This window comes from Mercenaria mercenaria, chromosome 12 (genome assembly GCF_021730395.1).
Source record: "Mercenaria mercenaria strain notata chromosome 12, MADL_Memer_1, whole genome shotgun sequence".
NCBI lineage: Eukaryota > Metazoa > Mollusca > Bivalvia > Venerida > Veneridae > Mercenaria > Mercenaria mercenaria.
In genome coordinates, this window is record NC_069372.1 from 3,832,055 (window position 1) to 3,848,773 (window position 16,719).

Genomic DNA, 16,719 nt, shown 5'->3' on the forward strand with positions numbered 1-16,719 from the left:
CGACGCCGTCTAAATTCGTTTTCGTTATCTATGCCACGTGACTTCAGTTTGCAAATCAAACTACTTGATAACGCATTATAGATAATTTATCAAAATGGAAGATTTATGCAACACTCTGCCTGATTGGACGAGAGTATCAATTTCTTTCACTCTATTGATTGTGCTACGCTGAGTGAAATGTAGATAAAGCGTTTATCCTAAACGACGCTGTTCACAGTTTTAAAGCTAACTTTGGCTCAGTATATTTAGCAAGAATATTGATATATCTCAAAATGATAAGTAAGTTTAATAAATATGATAAAAATCTGTTCAAATACCAACATACAGTATATCAAGTTAAAGAAAGAGCTGAATACGGTCTGCGTATCACATGAATAAGGGTGTGATAAGAGTCTTTTATGTAGAGAAGTGCTTTTTAAAAGATTTTCCTTGTTACAATTGTCGTCTGTATATGAAAAGGTTTCTTGCTTTTGTGACTTATTCAGATTGCATATTAAAATGAATACTTGTTTGCTATGATATATTTGTTATAAATTATTTAAGTGATTTATTATATATGAATATTTTTCTTAGTATGGTATGCAAATATTGAACTCAGTTGAAATCTGTTTTATTATATATATGCTATATAATGACTGAGTCTCATTACACTGAAATGATACGCTGCATTCAGTTTATCTATGTGATATGACTACGGTCAAACTTTGCTTATGAAACAGAAATATTGAAATAATTACAATTGTATGTTTTGCTTGACCTTCACTTTTTTATAGGTGTGACGTCATTGTCCAAAGATTCATGAATAGCGAATATGCTATTTGTTAAAGCGGGATCAGTTGGCCTATTTTAGAAATAAATAAAAATAATAAATAAAAAATCCTTTAATTGATTTTTTCTCATGTATTCTAATCAAACTTGATTTGTAGAATCTTTATTAGGCCCGCAGCCAACTTTGTTCAGCTGGGACGTTTGACCCCTTTTAGGGGCTGCTAGAGCTAAAACTAGAAATATACCTGCCTTTATACAGCGTCTCATGAACAGCTTAGTGGATCTTTGTCATACTTGGTCTGGAGCATCATTATAAGGTCCTCTTCCAAATTTATTTATATAAGAACTTGGGCCCTATTAGGGACCACTATAGCTAAAAGTAGATATGCCTTTCTTCGCATTAACCATTACAATGTAATGGGTTTTTATCAAACTCGATGTGTAACAATATCGTAAGGTCTTCTGCTATTTTGTTACAAATGAGGATAGGGACCGATTTAGCTAAAAATATAAACACGTTCATGAACCGCTTCATGAATCTTCATTAAACTACTGCTGTTTGCAACCCTACGAAACCTTTGCGAAAAATTAAAAGAGAAATATCTAAATTGTTAAAGTGCGGTGTTTAGTTTTGCAATTTGAAAAATGTTAGATGAAAAAATTCATAAATTTCTTTTCTTATTACAATTCGCCGACCATCATTTTTAAAGATATTTCTTGTTATTGGTAATTCAGGTTTACTTCATGGTAAATCAGAGTTTTCTTTATAGTTCAAACATCGTTTTTATCCAATGACAAGCGAGGGATTTTCAAAAAAGTAACCAACTTATTTTCATATTGTTTCATAACTGAAGAATCTGATCTACTTAATCATGAAGTAGTTCAAAATTAATGAGTATTCATTGTTCCGCCTACTACGGATTTCCCACATTCTAGGAGGCGGAGCAATTACCAAAGCAGGGACTGCATACAAGAAATAATGTGTCTATGTAATAAACGGACCAAATAGATAAATGAGCCGTGCCATGAGAAAACCAACATAGTGGGTTTGCGACCAGCATGGATCCAGACCAGCCTGCGCATCCGCACAGTCTGGTCAGGATCCATGCTGTTCGCTAACAGTTTCTCTAATTCCAATAGGCTTTGAAAGCGAACAGCATGGATCCTGACCAGACGTCTGGAACCATGCTGGTCGCAAACCCACTATGTTGGTTTTCTCATGGCGCGGCTCAAATAACAAATTATGTTTTTAGTTTCATTTTCATGCAAGCTGTACTTTCATAGTTCAAGTTTGACCTTTCTGCACCTTTCACTATCTCTACCGGTCTAAAAATAAACCAGGGTGCACTTAGATTCTACTTTGTCTTGTTTTATTTATACATGTAGTTGCTTAAATTGTACTGTTAGATCATTACGAGTTAAACTTGCATATTATATTTCAATTGAATAAGAACATAAATTGTATTCCACAAACTACTCGATAAGACTTAGTCGTCTACTATGTATTTATGATATAGATCTAAACTAAATTAAAATTTTCCAGCACTGGATCAACCGCTGTTTTGCGAAAGGTTGGCACTAAAATGACTTTGTACAAAGTTGTGGTAAACATGTACTTCTCCATCATGAGTGAAGATAAGACTATTCAATGAATTCCAAGAGACTGAAGAAGGCGTGGTTTAGTTTACTTGAGAGAGAGCTTTCTGTTTCTTTTACCTGTCAGTTAAATGAAATGGGGCGTTTAAACTATAAATAGGTTATAGATACACTTATTGCACTTCTAACGCATTAAGTTTTGCCTTCACTACGCTACGCTCCGTTTCGGCAAACTTAATTGCATTAGAATTTCAATAAATGATCTATAACCTATACTTATAGTCAATACGATTCAAAAGTAGTACAACTATTTTGTCACGGATAATGGTTTCACTACCCGATTAGTAACATTTAACATGTTATTTAACAAATAATCAAGGCCTTCGAGTGGTTTATCGTCTGATTTACCACGGTTCAGAGTTCCGATGCATAACGCCCTCGTGGTTAAATACTGAAGCATCTGAACGATGAACCGTGGTAAATTAGACGATAAATTACAAGAATGCCTTGATTGTTTTCATTCTGACATGCTCATTGATATGTTTTAATAAATATTATGCTGGACTTCATTTACCCGAGGAGTAATGTACCGGACGTCATGTGGCAATTTGACGTCATAACTGACGTCATAGTGCTCTCTTACCGGTCCGCGCGTCTTAACTGGAAATCAAACCGAGTCAGTTAGAATGTTAGAAAATACCGTGCGAGAGTAGTACGTATGTTTTTGACAACACAGAAAGTGACGTCAGACGACCTTCAGCTTTTTCCGGAAGTAAAGACAGGCTAAACTTGAAAACGAAAGTCGCATTTTCATTGGTCTAAAGTCAGGGGTCACGCGCAGGGATCTAAATGTATGCGCGTGAACTTCTTTTTTTTTTCTTTTTGCTAATGGTGAGTCAATTTTCAGAACTTTCTAACGATTTGAAAATACATGGGCTTTAGCACGACATGTCATGCAGCTTTTCATCTACGAAAAAATATTTGAACTCGGAATAAACAAAAATCCCACAGGGGTCCGTAACGGAGAAAAGGGTATATGGAGATTTTTGGAACTTCATCAAATCGTTCAAAAGGTCCTTTTTGATGTTGTCTAAAAGTGTCAGTATATGCCCCGGATGTTAGATATTTCCGTATTTGAGAGCTGCAGACCTAGATATTTCAGAACTTATTAGTTTCAAAATGAATTTCGTTTAATAAATGTTGATTCTAAGGAACAGCAACTTGTTCGCAGGAAGGGCCATCAGACGCTAATATGTTTTGTTTCGTTACTGGCGCGGAAAGGATATTGGCAAGAATACACGCTGAATATATTAACCGGATTTGTTCTCACATTTGAGTTTGTCCTCAAAATGATTTTTCTCCTTTCGAAATATTGTTGTTTTTTTTTTGCTTTACATATTTACAGTAGGCCTATACCTTTAAAAATTGTATGTCAATAAGTTAAAAAAACTTTTAGATTTAAACAAAATTCAGGTTTAATGATTTAAAGTACATTATAAAGCTATATTCTTCCAAAACACGCAAAAAATTTTCAAATATGTATTCCAGTAGTTATAATGGTCATTACTGTAAGTGTAATAAATACATTTTAACAGGGCTATCATAATATTGTTTACTTTAAAAATGACCTCGTAATTTGACTTACGGGCAAAACATTATTGTTTCATCAAAATATAAAACCGCCTCGGTAGCCTAGTGGTAGAGCGTCCGCTTCGAGTGCGGGAGGTCGTGGGTTCGATCCCCGGCCGCGTCATACCAAAGACGTAAAAAATGGTACTAGCAGCTTCCTCGCTTGGCGCTCAGCATTAAGGGGATAGTGCTAGGACTGGTCAGCCCGGTGTCAGTATAATGTGACTGGGTGGGGTATCATGCCACGTGTCTACGGCGTGATATTCCAGTGAGGCAGCACTATAAAGTTGGGCATTGTGCTCACTGCTACAGGTAGACACCGTCGTTTATATGACTGAAAAATTGTTGAAAAACACATACACTCATCAAATATCTTGTAATAGACACTATTTCTTGGTCTGATTAAACGTCTTTATTCATAAAATTAGCACCAGATTATTATATACCTGTGTATACTTACGTGAAGATAAAAGACATTGATGAATATCCAACAAGGAAAGCAAAGTTAAGCAAGGGTGCCATAGTCACAAAATACGCCCGTCGAGCGCTTGTCGAAGCATTCACCTTTCATATGCATTTTTATAAAAAATGTCACAGTGACCTTGACATTTTACCTATTGACCTTGACATTCAAATGAGTGTCATTGGTGACCTAAAAATGAACTTTGAAGTTAATAGGTGGAATCGTTCACTTTTCATATGCATTTTACTAAAAGAAGTCACAGTGACCTTAACATTTGACCTATTGACCTTGACCTAAAATGAATGTCATGGGTGACCTGCATATAAAGACAATAGGTAGAAACCTACTGAAAGACCATACAAGAAAATTTCATTCTTATATTTGAGCTTTGACCTCTAAGTGCGACCTTGACCTTAGACCTAGGGACATGGTTCTTGCGCATGTCACTCTGTCTCATGATGGTGATCAATTTTGCCAAGTTACATTAAAATCCCTCCATGCATGAAGAAATTAATGCTCAAGACAAAGTCATTCTTGTATCTGACCTTTGGCCTCTAAGTGTGACCGTGACCTGACCAAATCACAGACTGTTTGTTTTTGTTTGTTTCATTTTCGACATTAACTATTGTATCACAATCAATGGTATCAAGCTCAGTGTATGTTTTAACTGCACTTCTCATTTCATCACTTGATATTTGTACATGATCCTCTACACTCAAACTTTCAGCCAAATTCTCACACTGCTGACAATAGTTTTTAGCTAAAATTGCACCAGGTGTTGGAGTTACAGTAGTTTTTTTAAACAATTATAGAAGTGTTGGCTTCAATGTTTTCACATACATGCAAGCTATCATGCATTTTATCCATATGCACAATTTCTGATGGAAAATTACAAAAACTCTCCTCTGGGTTTTCATTTTTATTGTACATCATGATTATTTAATTTCGTTGGATCCGGAAAAAATTATTAAAGGCGGCCTTTTAATACCGCACTTCCCTTTATGTAGCCATTTTCTCATAATATCCGACATATTCGTAAACTAGAATACACGAAACACCAAATGTGACAAAAGTTATCGGACAAACACGTTCATAAAAAACCGGAAATTGTATGTGTACAACTTGTCATGTGTATTGAATCAGTCAAATAATAAGCTTAGCAGGCGCGGTGAGATAATTTTATTTCTATTCAGTTTCATTGTAATTGCTGAATTAAATATAAACACGGGGTTTGTATGAGTATGTCGAAAGGAGCTTGTTTGTTTGTTTGTTTTGGGTTTAACCCCATTTTTCAACAGTACTTCAGTCATGTAACGGCGGGCAGTTAACCTAACCAGTGTTCCTGGATTCTGTAACAGTACAAACCTGTTTTCCGCAAGTAACTGCCAACTTCCCCACATGAATTATCAGAGGTGGAAGACGAATGATTTCAGACACAATGTCTTCCATCAGATCGTCACGGAGAACATACGCCCCGCCCGAGGATCGAACACGCGACCCCGCGATCCGTAGACCAACGCTCTCCCTACTGAGCTAAGGAGCTACTTACCATGTGTTTCGATACGTGATTAAATACTAGTAAAACAGTGGTGAGATTATTTCAATGCATTACAGAACAAAATTTCGCACAAGTGTTCTCAGACCGTTCAGCACGACTTTTATACAATAATTTACAAATTTCAATTCTGGTCAGGAATCAGTCAAAGATGCCCCTTATTCAGGAAGATCCAGGTCTGCAGTTACCAAATCTAACATTTATAAGATCAAGTCCATCATTGAGAAAGATGCGCGTTTCACTGTCAGACAGTTGGCACAAATGTCAAACCCGGGTTTAGCATCTGTTCACTGCATTCTGAAGAAAATTCTTAAGGTTAGGAAGATAAGTGCTCGCTGGATCCCCCATTTGCTCACCGATGAGCAGAAACGTACAAGGGTGCAAATGGCAAAACATCTGCTGAAGAAGTAGCCAAAATAACAGAAAAAAAGTGTTTGATAGTGTCATAACTGGTGATGAGACATGGGTCCATTTTTAGGAGCCCAAGCGGAAAGTTGATAACAGGATATGGACTCTGAAACATGCCAAAAGACCAAGTATTGCTAAACAAACACTGACAACAAAGAAGGTGTTATACGCCATTTTCTTAGAAATTGTGGGCCAATCATGCAAATTGCTAATCCAATAGGTAGGGGTGTGTCTGGCAGCTTCTATAAGAATGTGGTTCTGAAAAATTGCGAACAAAAATGGGAAAAGTACGTCCCCGTGCGATTTTTTCCTCTTTCCGAAAATAAAAAAAAAACACCCATCTGGTAGGAGATATAGGTCCAGAAGTGCATTGGTGTCCGCAGTTCACCTGTTTCTTATGGCTGAAGGGGAGTATTTTGAAGGTAACTATACTTTTAATTAATAGCTCGGAGAAAACGTGTCATTTGCAAAAGTTTTCGAACACCCCTCGTGTGTTAAGTGTTATCACATCTAAATTTGATATTTAATTGAAATGTGACATTTACTCATTTAAATATCGTGAAGGACATTTAGCTAAGATTGAAAACCCATTGTGCATTTCAGTGTTATAAAGTAAAGTATGAAAATGGTACAATGTTTTGCAAATTATTTTTGGGCGGTCATGTTCGTGTCAGTAGTGTTGCGGTTTTAATCATTAAAACCATGTACCCTGCATGGACGCTTATACACTTACTGTATTCTATTCTATAAGACTGCCATGATCAAATCAAAGCCTTGAGACGTCTGGTGGTGGCGGGTTTTGGTAGATTTATTTTCTGTTGTGTACCTCAATGCCTTTCATTAACAGGTAGGATAAAGCAAAGGGCATCTTAATTTACATTTTGTCTATTAAATAGATCATGTCACTTGTACAAAATGTAATTTTATAAAACCGAAAGATGCTCCCCGAAATATGCATTATTACATATTAAAAGAACAAAAGTGGAATTCACTGACGATGATGGCGCTATAGATTACTTATGTTGAATAATCAATGGGCAACTAGAGATGCTTTTGAGAAAAGCGCATGTCTCCCACAACTGCCTAATCATCTAAATAGTAAGTCAGTCTTTATATACTGTTTACTTAATCCACATGTGCATGCGCTTTCTTGACATCAAAAGGACGCCTATACTACTAGTAGTATAAGCGCCGGTTTGGGGGCAAAACTACGCAAGAAATCTGAGTGCTTTTGGTAATTCAAGGGCCATAATTCCGAAGTGCCTAGGCCGATTTGGCTAGTTATCGACATGGCCGAGCACTTATTAGCAGACACATTTTGTTGAAGTTTGGTGAAGATCGGATGAGAAATGTTCGACTTAGAGTGCGGACAAGCTTTGTGACAGACAGACAGACAGACACACAGACACACAGACAGACTGGAGTAAATCAATATGTCTTCCACACCACTGTGTGGTGGGAGACATAATAACTCAGTGAAAATCATCTGAACGAATCATGAAGATGAAGTTTCAATGCATTCCAGCCAGTGGTTGCTGGGGAATACTCCGGACAAGACATTGTACTATAGTATATTATGTTCAATACTAAAAAGGCAGTAACTCAGTGAAAAATATTCCGACTAGAGCATAAAGACAATATGCGCATCTCCTTTCGTGATTTAAGCTTCTCATGAAGTTTTGATGCCTTCCAGAAAGTGGTTGCTGAGGAATACTCTGCACAAGAAATTGTACTATAGTATACTAATTAAGAAATAATAAGTTCCCAAGTGTGGTTTATCGTAGAATTACCCTTGTTTTGAGTTCTTATGCGTAAGAATATATCACGAATGCCGTAGGCCTGAGTGATATATTGTGTCGCATAAGGACGAAAAACTCGGGTTATTCTACGATAAATCACACTTGGGAACTTGTTACTTCGATTCTAACACGACATACTTGAAACAACTGTGTAACTACTTTTTACGACATGAACTACCCTTTGTGCTACGCACCTGGATTTGGCTGTTGCAATTTCCTCCATGTATTCTCCCCATGGCTTAAGGATTACAACAAATATTCTGTAACATGCCCATCAAACCTTACATCAATTACCCCCCAGTCCCCAAAACTACGGCGAATCTCTCAGATTGTTCCCTTATGCAACAGATTAGTTGTTTGTTCCATTTTGCAGCCGAACTTTGTTGTTGTTGTTGTACGAGGATACCGTGATTTTTACGCTAGTATTTACAAACGTCACGTGACTTTCATTCATAAAACGAATTGCACGCGGGGGTTTGGCGGTATACGGAACAGCCAAAACAATCCTTTGCACGCGCATGTGCTATCGCAAAATAACCGTGGATTGATTTTCTTCTATGTGTATGTAGGTTATTTGCTGGTCGTGTTATAATGGTTGATAATCAAAGGGCAATAACTCTGTGAAAAATCATCCGACTGAATCACAAAGATAATAAGCGCATCTCCTCTTAATAGTAAAGCTTCCTATGAAGTTTTGCTAAATTCCAACCAGTGGTTGCTAAGAAATATTCTGTACAACAATTGTACTATAGTATAGTACTTTTGAAGAATCAAAGGGCAATGAGTCTTTGAAAAATAATCCAATCAGAACACAAACACGGGGGTCCTCCGTGGCCGAGTGGTTAAGGTCGCTGCCTTCATAACACTTACCCCTTACCGATGTGGGTTCGAGCCTCACTAGGGGTGTTGAATTCTTCATGTGAGGAAGCCACCCAGCTGGCTTACGGAAGGTCGGTGGTTCTACACAGGTGCCCGCTCGTGATGAAATAATGCACGGAGGGGCACCTGGGGTCTTCCTCCACCATCAAAGCTGGAAAAAAAGAACACGAAGACAATATGCGCATCTCCTCTTGATGATGAACCTTCCTATAAAGTATGGCTGAATTCTAAACAGTGGATGCTGAGAAGTACGCTGAACAAGAATAGTAAATAATTCTGTTGAATAATCAAAGGACAATCTCTCGGTAAAAGATCATCCGACCCGACTGGAACATGAAGACAATATGCATATCCTCACTTTATGATAAATCATTCTATGAAGTATGGCTAAACTCCATCTTCTGGTTGCTGGGAAATACTCCGGACAAGAATTCTACTATAGTATACTACAATTGAATAATCAAAGGGCAATAACTTTGTAAAAATTAGCCAACCTGAACACGAAGATAATGTGTGCATCTCCTCTTGATGATAAACCTTCCTATGAAGTATAGCTAAATTCCAACCATTAGTTGCTGAGAACCAAAACTGTACTATAGTATACTACTGTTAAATAATTAAATGGTACTAACTCTGTGAAAAATCATGCGCACCTCCGCTTGATAGTGAAGCTTCCAATGAAGTTTCGCTATATTCCAACTAGTGGTTACTTAGAAATACTCCAGGCAAGAATTGCGGGACAGACAGACGGATGACGGACAGACGAAGCGGCGACTATATGTTTCCTCTTTGGGGAGCATAACAAAGACAGCAAACAGTTTACATTCAATTCAAAAAGAAAACTGTGAAATACTAGTGTTAGCATTCAGCACCTTTTCTTTATAAATATCTCACTTATAAATTGGGCTGTTAATAACATCCCTGATCTATTGGTAACAAAGCAAATGACAAACTATAAATATACATGTATGAGAAACAAATACAAATGTGCCTCAAATCTGAGATGAACTCTGTCTGACCTTACATGAACTTATCTAAATTGCCAGCTGGAAATCAGTGATGTAAGCATTTGCTGGAATACCTAATCATTGATAGATCTTGTATAATCTAAATGGGCAGTGTGAATGGATACATGTTAAATTAGAACAGCTTGATCATTGATAATTCGCAATGTTCATGAATGGGACTATTTGGTATAGCACATGAACATCCTTTTGATGTGATTAGAAATAAAATAAAGATTCTATACGATTGTCAGAAATACACTTGTAACTTTTGTAGCGGGGTAAACCCGCCACCAAAAATGTCTTTTTCAGATAATTCTTCTATCGCTACTATATTGAAAAAATATTTCGGCTCCTTGAAACTTGGAGAGAAAAACTACAATAAAGTATTTAAAAATCCTTGTAATGTTTCAAATCACCAAAGACCACAGTATGTATATGTTATAATAAACTACAAATTGCACTTAGGCAACATTCAAAATGTACGCGAAGTGCGGTTTTTGCTACCCACACATGAGACAGTCTGAAAAAAGTCTGATAAACTTAAGATATTATTACGTGTGACGGCGTACGCACTTGCACAGTTAAACTGTCAGACTTAGTGGTGCCGAGTCTCGGTTTTCAACTCCGGTGTCTGGTTAAAGTATCAGTACGACACAGAAGCATTAAATGCCACTTGTCACGTTATATAACTAGCTGTAAACACGTGGATACGTAAAAAAGTATCAAAAAGCAAGTGAGTTCTGATAAAAAATTCTTGCTTGCAGATTGTCAGAATAATTTGTATATCTGATATATTGATAACGTAACACATAAGCACAGATAGTGATTGACTCCCTTTCCATGTTGTCGTTGCTATAATTATTGTTGAATTGCTGTAATTAATAGAATTTGGGTCATTTGTGGCTGATTTGGGTTCATTATGTGAATGACTGGGTCCCAGCTTCGCACATTATACCATATACAAAAATTAAAGGGAACCAGATATTTGATAGAGCAGGTACTCGTTGTAAGACACAATGTATAAATTTGGACCAATCAGAAACAAGTTCTAAAAATAGCACGTCTGCTGGGGTATAAATAGGTAGATGAATGATAGAGAGCTCATTCGGTATCCAGCGGTAGAAGAAGACACATCGAGGATTCAACTAATAATTTATCCCAGTACCTTGAGAAGGAGACTATTGCAGTCACCCTGTCAGGGCGGATAAATTATTAAAAAGAAGACTTTGGAAGTTCTTAGACTAAAGAAGAGTAGCAGAATTTCGATAAGGTTTCGAGCTATAGGGCCAGCGCATAGGAGCTTTACCTTAAAGGTAATTGAATGCTATAGGCGATAGCATATATAGGCTGAGCATCGGGAAGCTGAGACAGAGACCCAGAGTTTGATAATCTACTGAGATAGTAGGAGAGTTCCAGCTTATAGACGGTTCAGCATTATTGGCGAAGTACAGCCAAGGCATCGGGGATAATACCTATATGGTAGTTGAATGCTACATATAATAGCATATAGGCGCTGAGCATCCAGGAGTCAGGGCAATCATATAGAGTTTGAGAGGACAGAGGCCGAGCATCTATGCGATAGGACTCGTATGTTGTTGATTCAAAGACATTGTCTGACGGGAACTTCAACAAAAAGACCAGTCAAGTATAGAGTCTCCAGCCTCCAGGAGTTTGAGCTAATCATTTTTAATTAAAGATTGGTAGTTTGAAACATTTAGTGATTTGCCTGATCCCTGAAATTGTCTAGCTCATAATAGAAATCATTTACGAATCATTGATACACGAATCATTTAGGCAAGGTAGCCAGAGGAAAATTCTATATCTGAGATATTTGGTCTCACCAGCTTTACGTTTAAACAAAGGACATTCTACATTCGTTTGTCAGCTAGTCTAAGACATAGTCACCTTAGTGATTGGACCCAAACCATTGTTCAAGATACTGAAGGCGTAGGCACTTCCCTGGGTCATATAACCAGTATCCTGACACACACAGATACACCAAGGTAATTAAGAGTTTCAAGTGAAGACGATTGCGTTTCAGTTTGTAGTCACGGCAGCACTCCAAGCTTGCTTGGCAATGGTCAAGGGTATGTTGTGTATTATTTTCTTGCCCATGAACAAACTTGTTACGTGTCTGGTGAATAAAGGCGAACATTCTCCGTTTGTTATTCGTCATTTTATGATTTGTTACTTATCTACTTACGATCTTGCATATTTCGTTCATTGAGAATTGACATGATATTTCAAAATGAACGACGTATATTTAACAAATAATCTAGGCCTTCGAGTGGTTTATCGTCTGATTTACCACGGTTCAGAGTTCAGATGCGTAGGAATTGAACCCCGAGGGCGTTAGCCCGAGTGGTTAAATACTGAAGCATCTGAACGATGAACCGTGGTAAATTAGACGATAAATCACAAGAAGGCCTAGATTGTTTTCATTCTGACATGCTCATTGATATATTTTAATAAATATTATGCTGAACTTCATTTATGCGAGGAGTAATGTATCAGACGTCATGCGGCAATTTGACGTCATGATTGACGTCATAATGCTCTCGCGCGTCAACGTTGTTTATCGCAGAATATACAGAGCTTGATTTCCTTCTTTGTTTAACTGGAAATCAAACCGAGTCATGTTAGAAATTTGTATAACATTAATATTTTCATAGCTGTATTCATTTTTTTGGTTGCGTTAAAGAGAAAATAAAGAACGTTAAAATGTTTCAATAAAGTGACTTTTCTGTGGCATTCCTGCATCATGAAGCTACAACAGATATAAATTCGAAAGATATTAACAAATTTATTTTTCTCCTTGATTACATTTTACTCAACACAATCACTTGACAAGTTGTGCTTCTACAAGCGTGTCAATTTGTTCGTATGTCTGCATGGAACTGATATTATTCTGACTAGACCCTGCAGTCTTTTTGAAAATTCCGTCTTTTTTAAGTTGTAAACCGCGATCATTATAAAACATTTGATAAGGAACTATACCCTTTGACGCTTTAAATTGTATGTGCGTGTATAATTAAAAAAGTCTGCAAAATTAAATTCATATACATATTGTGAGCAATTTTCTGGTAAAACACGACTTTTCAGCAGAAAATTGCTTAATATATACGTACATGAATTTAATTTGCAGAAAGAATAGTAATTTCTCCAGTTTTCGAACGTTAAATTGAAACTGTCTCATTGAAACAACTGAACGGACTTTATATTGTATGTTGTATTCCTAACCTCTGTCATAGTGTTAGTACTTCTAAATGAAAGTCTTTTTTTTATTTCATGTACCTTCAGCAATGCTCGGTTTGAAAGAAGTTACAGCGACAATGGTTTTGATGACTCCGGAACTTTTGTTGGAGGTAAGAACAGCAGAAACATGTTTTAGTGTACGGGTAACGAATGCTATTCGTGTTACAACCTTATATATGTAGAAAATCGAGTGGAGTTTGCGCGAGGACGAACGGTCAATAACAGTTTAAGCGTAAAACAGCAATTATGCCGTTATCATCAGAGGATGCGTGAACATGAGAATAACCGGTGTTATTAGTCAGGAGGTCCTCGCACTCACGCGCTGTTAACACACCTTTTAACTAATGCGCGTACGGTGACAAAACGTAAACGTATTACGACCTGTAACGGATAATTCAAAAGGAGATGACGTGAATGTGAACAAGCAACGCTGTCATTCCTGCAAATTCCGTGAGCATTTAATGTCATTGATGGAGTAACATTCTTTTTCTTTAGCCTTCTCACGTTTGATGTTGGAATAGTCCTCGGGATTCTGCAGATTTTATATCATAGAAACATACATTATCGCTACATAGTGCAAATGTGTTGCTCAAAACTTATCCACAGATTTAAATATCCAAATGGCTAAATTTTGATCTTTTTTGCTAAAATATATATACATTACTAAATCTGATAGTAGAAAAAATATACATGACTGACACTGATGATAGAAAAAATATACATCACTGAATCTGATGGTAGAAAAAAGCACAAAATCGATCTTAAATGTAATTTGTATTTTGGGATAATGTCACACAATGATGTAGAGATGAAGACAAATCTTGGAAAAACCTAAAGCGACTCGATCCAGCTGGTGTATTTAACAGAGAACGTTGACGACTTTTTCTGGCCGTAATATAGCCTTGTTATGTGACGTTTTACTGTCTTATTTTCAGGTGGCGACCTTTTAGGACGTGGAGGTGATGAAACGATTATGCACGAAGTGGGATCTTACGTTGGTGACGGTGTTGTTAATCGTGGGATCAGGGAAAATCTATCCGGCGGCATCTTAGGGGTGGAGTAAAGGACTCAGGGTTCGGTATGAGCCAGAAGTATCGGGGGAGGTATTGGTGGAATACAGCGAGGCATCAGCGGTAAGCTATCATTGATGTTTTATTTTGGTATTTTTTAATGTTTCAGCAAGGCGATTTTGTGTGGCTTTAAAGGTATTTGCCAAACTGAAAATGTGATGTTGCATACCTAAAGAATTTCTCAATATTGAACGGTTACATATAAATTAATTAAAAACTGTAAAAGTTTCAAAATCAAACCCATGAAACGTTTTTGAACTACTGGGGACAAATTTCGTAAAAATGCTTAGCATTATCATTTTTTTAGCGCTAACAGAACATACATATTTCCATATCGGACGGCGTATTGTGTCTTGCCAATTTTTTGCATTGTTTTTGCTGTGAAAGATATGAAATTAGCAATAGATGACTTAATACTAACTTTCATTTCTTATTAATCGAGCATAGTTTCCGTTTCCATTTCTTTTGATACTATACTTTAGGGAATTGTTAATTATTTGACATTTAAGAAAATAAGACAGTTTCTTGCTGTTTTTGTAAAATTTTCAAAAATGTAGTTACTACTGTATTGCGTTGAACCCTCGGTATGTGTCTTGTCAATTTTTTTTTCATTGTTTTTGCTGTGAAAGATATGAAATAAGCGATCGATGACTTAATACTAGGTTGTATTTATCATTAATAAAATCGAGCATTGTTTCCGTTTTTTACAGGTAATTGCATACACACTTTTTCAAGTGACCATGCTCTTTATTTTGTTCAGCTTCTTGCATCAGCGAAATACACGAATACGCATGTGTGTAGATAAAACATTTATAGAGTTCCGTGGCCTGGTGGTAAAGGTCACTGACCCTGACTGGACTCTCTATAAACTGATAAAAAGGGCTAGTCAAGGTTTGTAGGGGAGTGAGAGTTGACGCAGTGGTCTAGTGGTAACACTGTCTGACTACGAAACCAGGGGTCGTGAGTTCGAGCCCTCGCTCCTCCAACTAAAAGTTACTAACACTGGGATAAGAGTCCCGTGTATGGGTGCTTTACATCTGGCATGTTAAAGAACCAGAGAAGCGTCTTGAATTGGAGCGTCTTCTGTATCTTGCACTATCCTCCTACTAACATTACTAACAGTCGCCCGTATTGGTAACTGGTAGCGACTATAAATAAGCATATATATTCAAACAAACATCGTAGGAGGGTCTTCTTCCACCATCAAAAGCTGGGAAAAATTCGTGTCAGTGTGACTTATAACTGAACAAAAATCAGGCAAGGGCAGCAGGCGCACCGGGAATATATCCTCCGCAAGTAAAGCCGGAAAGTGGCCGTATGAGTCGTTGCAACTTTGAACACTTACACGTTTATTTCTTTCTCTTTGTAGGTGGCATTCTTGGCAGCGGACGTGGACAGTTTGGAAAATTTGGAGGAGGGCGGATGTCAGCAGTGCTTGCTGGGTTTGCTAGAAGACCTCGTCGAATTGACGGTATGGGCGGGATCATGGGAGCCAGAAGGAGATCATGGAGTAAGTATTTTATTATGTTATTTTTAAACTTTTAAGAAATTCAATGTTGTTCTGTCAATATGGTAACAAAATTAGTTGTTGCTTATTTTAGTTCTAGCATATTAAACTTGAATACTGTTAACAGTTTGTTTTTAAAATTAAACATAAATAGAAAAGGGAAGATCGACTCGTTGATGTTATGGAAAAAAACATTTTATTCTAAAATGTACATACACACATAAACTAGAATTTATTTTATAGACACGTAATGCTTTTAATAATACACAGACCATTCAGAAGGTAACAAAATGACAGTCATTACTGCAGAAACAATACAGAACATTACCCATAAATTTCGATAAGAATTCCTTCCTTTTATTTTCAGAAATGTATTAAGTTGAACATCGCATTGCGAGTGTGTGAACCCGCACTATAAATGACGCTTAATTAATCGGACGTGGACAAGGAACTGATATCCGCTATGCATCATAATTTATTGGATTTAAGTGTTGCGAAAGTGTTAAATGAATAATATGTAAAATGCATTTCACCTGTTTGGTTTTTATTAACAGCGTATGAACATCACCTCTACTATAAAATGTATTCGTACACATATTCACTCATTGTTTCTGTGATCTCTCATTAAACCGCCCTTGCGAACTTCAGTTTGTGGCAGTATTGTTCAAATTAGTCATGTAGCCAACAAAAGATTTACTAAAACAAACACATTTAATCGTGATCTCATATCTTTTATCCGACATTTAGACAACTAAATTACTTAGGACTTTATTTACAGCATTA